Source organism: Lycium barbarum, chromosome 4 (assembly GCF_019175385.1).
Source record: "Lycium barbarum isolate Lr01 chromosome 4, ASM1917538v2, whole genome shotgun sequence".
In the NCBI taxonomy this organism is placed as follows: domain Eukaryota; kingdom Viridiplantae; phylum Streptophyta; class Magnoliopsida; order Solanales; family Solanaceae; genus Lycium; species Lycium barbarum.
In genome coordinates this window covers 10,939,359-10,943,579 of record NC_083340.1, presented here as the reverse complement: position 1 = coordinate 10,943,579, position 4,221 = coordinate 10,939,359, and the positions used below count along the sequence as shown (strand labels likewise).

The window sequence follows — 4,221 nt, the reverse complement described above, 5'->3', positions numbered from 1 at the left end:
TTTTATTACGTAATAGAATGTATTCATTTTTTACTAAAAATCAAACAAAGAAAAACAAAATAATTAAACTGAAAAAATATTACTTGCTTGAGTTCACGCCAAGATATAGTAGACGGAGAAATTAATTCAGTGACCATGACTCATCTGCATATAAAAAAAAACTTTAAAACAGAGAAAGTTGCTGAAAAATGAAGAATATAAAGAATGCAGTAAACATAATTCATGAGTAGAGTTAATGATCAATAAGAAAGAGAAGGAACCTAACATGATATATCAGAGAAAGTTTCTGAAAAATGAAGAATATAAAGAATGCAAATAACATAATTCACGAATAGAGTTAATGCTCAATAAGAAAGAGAAGGAAGCCTAACATGGTATATCAATGTAGGAGTATATATAAAAGAGGTGAGAGAAATTGAAAATTCACTCCAACTCAAATTTCATTTAAATTCAAATTCAAGTATCATATTAGTTTGTTAAAAATATATACTTTTTAAATACAATGCATAGTAAAAAAGATAAGATCATGAGATATCCTCATCTTATAATTGATATATTGAATTGAGAGAAATATCCGGAAATGATGAGATCAAATCAATTTTTTTTTAATACTAAAAAGAAACGAAATAAAAGAAGACCAGTTTGTCACTAATAATCAAAATTGATTACAGACGTAGATAAATTTTGATTCATTATGTTACCATCTGAATTTAATTTCTTCAAGTAAACAGATAAGTTTCACCAGTAAAAAGAACTTAGCAACAATACTTTAGCTTTTATGCAGGAGCAGTAGTTGATATTGGTTCAATATTCAATATTTAGCTTCTTATCCGTTCAAAAATTTATAAAACAATTTATATTAAAAAAGTTACCTTGGAAATTTGAATAAAAATTTATCCATAGATTAAAAAACGTTAACTTCCAACTCAAGTTTATGTTATTACATAATTTAAATTTATAAGTAAATTTTATTTTAAAATTGCCAAGAGACTTGTTATTAGCTTGTCACTTGGTTTAACCACATTACTTGCATCTCTTCTATTATATATATATATATATATATATATATATATATATATATATATATATAGAGAGAGAGAGAGAGAGAGAGAGAGAGAGAGAGAGAGAGAGAGAGATTTTGATTATTATTATTATTAATAAAAATTGATGATTTGTTGAAAGATAATGTCTAAAAAGAAAAAGAAATAAACATCCGATTTGTTGAGATATCATAGTATCTTATCACATTCATTAGTTTGAATTTATCTACTATAAAAATACAACAAATTACGTGAACTTGTATTTAATCTTTAGCATGTAAAATTCAAATATAACTTTTTATCTCAAATTGAACTTGTACTTATCTACTTACTCTAAAAATTTGAAATGGTTATATCAAAATTTTGTTAAACTTGATTTATTTTATCTCCAAAAGGGAGCTAAACCAATTTTTATCAGATTTTCTTGTATGTAATTTAGATTGTATATTTTTCTCTTTGTCTTAAAAGGAAATTTGATTAGTTGTTTAATGTTTTAGATATTTAAAATCCTTCTTAAATCAAATAATCAAATATTTATATGGAGTCAATTACAGTAAGCATTGAGTTAAAATCGTTCTTTGACTCTCATTTTTTAAAATTGTTAGTTAGCATCCCTCTATCTCAATTTTATGTTAGTTAGTATATATTTGTCACGTATCTTAACATAAGATTTTCTGCTTTAAACTATTTTAGTTGAACTTTTATCTTTATCTTTTGAATTAGTTGATATAAGATAATACAATGTTATCTCTCTACAAAATTTTGCTTTCAATTCAAATTTAAACTTTCTTATTACAAAGCATTTCAAATATTGTCCTAAAATTACCAAGTGACTTATTTTTAACTTATCACTGGGTTTAATCACATTGTTTGTAGCTCTCCTTTTATATATATATATATATATATATAGATATAGATATAGATTCACGTGTCCGCCCTTCCAAATAGGAAAAATAGCAGCAAATTTTTGCATTTCCTCTTTTGTGATTTTGTCAAAGGAAAAATTGAAAAGTTAAAAAGAAAAAAATCCGAAGTGAAAAAAAAAGTGGGACCCGTATGGATCGGGGGATTGAACCCGACGTGAATCGAACACGCAACCTTCTGATCTGGAGTCAGACGCGCTACCATTGCGCCACGGATCCGTAGATACTAAGTTTGTTCATGTATTCTATTTAACTCCTTCGGGATAGACAGGATCAAACTGCATTGACCTAGAATTTAATAAAGAATAGGGCGATATCATAATTTTTCTTCTTTACAAAATAATAAGTTATGTGGCATTGTTTTATTGAATACATATATTATATTATGTGGGGTCCGTGTATATCCTACTCTCTCTGAACCCCACTTGTGAGATTACATGGATATGTGGTTGGTGATGTAAATGAAGTTTTTTAGAATTTTTTATTTAAAACAAGCTTTAAACATTTGTACTTATAGAATAACACAATAACATACCTAGTGAAATCCTACAAAGTGGAATCTGGGAAAAGTAGAGTATACACAGACCTTACGCCTATCTTGGGAAGTAGAGAGACTGTTTCGGTAGACCCTCGACATAAGAACAAGAAATTCAAAGCAATACTAAAAAAATTCATGGCAAAATACTATGAAAAGCATGATAAAACTGACTGAAAAAAAAGGAGCCGTAACTACCACAAAATAATATGATAATCGAAGTACGAGAAACAACAAATAGTACAAGAAATAGAAATCGAAGGAAACAACAACATACCCAATGTTACCCCACAAGTGAGGTTTGGAGGGGTAAAGAGGATGTTTCCGATGACTATAGAATAATTCATTAAGGGTAAAATGAAAATTTTAATATTATATTATATTTAAATATAAAAATTTTTAGCGTTCTTTTTTAGAAAAATTAAAAAGAAAGTGTGCTACGTAAATTGGGATGAAAAAAAAAAATCGGTTCCTAAAACATCAATATTGTTAGGATTTAATTTGATCACAAAAAGTTAAAGTTCCGGCAGTGTGCAGCATGTTTTTGAAATGCTGTTAACCAGTAAAAGGACAAGGACATCCCACAAAAGCTATTGGAAAATCAAATCTGATAGTACAAATAGAAAAGGACTTTTCAACCCAAAACTTCAATATGTCCATTAGTTGATAGTACTACATATCAAAGCTGCAGCTTTAATTTCCAGCAACATAATACCATGATATAAATAGCAAGATTTTGTGACCCCTTCTATTTTACTGGAGCCTCTCAAGAATGAATAACAATTGACTCATATATTTTTTAGTGGAATGATCTGAGTGAGGTTGATGGTTTTTAGACCAAAAATCCAAGAAAGTTTTGTGCAGGCAGGCTGTTAGTTAAAGTGGCAATCTAAATGATAACTGCAAAGGCTGCTGACTTCTTTTTATATAAGTGGTGGATGCTTTCAAGAAACTCTGTCTTTTAAAGATGCTCATGGATTTGGATGATTTTCATCTCCCAAATTTGACTTTTACATAAATTAGCTTTCTTAGAGCATGCATTCATAGTTTGGTCATCCACTTTGGGCTGCCTGTTCTTTTTTCCTTCTGTTTAAGCAACATATGTTAGTTGAATTTCATTTTTTTTTCTCCTTTCGATAATTGTGGTGTCGGAGCCAGCTTATAGGCACCTCAATTAATTTCACAGAATATTTACTACCTCCCACTAGTATATATAGCAGGAGATTCTATTCACCAAGACTTGAACAGATGAGAAGAAATCATTTAATGCTTTTACTTCCGTACATTGAAATTTAAACCTGAGACCTCATGATTCTTAACCAGTTCATTAATCACAAGACTGCATCTTGAGTGCATAAAGTAACAATACTATTATCAAATTCCATGAAGATCACAAAAAAAAAAAAGGGGGGGGGGGGGGGGTTGTCAATTTTAATTTGTTGGGAAATCAAGAAATATTGTTTTGTCAGTATATGTGTGGGTAGGAGTGTACATGGCCGGATTGGTTCGGGTTTTTTAATAACCAAACCACACCAATTGCATTGGCTTTAAAATCTATAAATCAAACCAACCAACAAAAGTCTGGTTTTTCAACCTCGGGTTTTCTCGGTTTTCTCGGGTTGCTCGGGTTTTTTCCGGTAAAGTCTTCATACAAAACATATAACTTCTACTTCAAATATTTCTTTAATCATAGTAAGATACGACTATCTAATTAAGATATTTA

At 29.3% G+C, this 4,221-nt stretch overlaps 1 non-coding gene across 1 annotated transcript; it reads right to left on the bottom strand.

Moving 5' to 3' along the window:
• Positions 1-2,110: 2,110 nt before the first annotated feature.
• TRNAW-CCA (transfer RNA tryptophan (anticodon CCA)) lies at positions 2,111-2,182 on the bottom strand. Its single transcript has one exon. It is a non-coding gene; the product is annotated as a tRNA-Trp (tRNA).
• Positions 2,183-4,221: the final 2,039 nt, after the last annotated feature.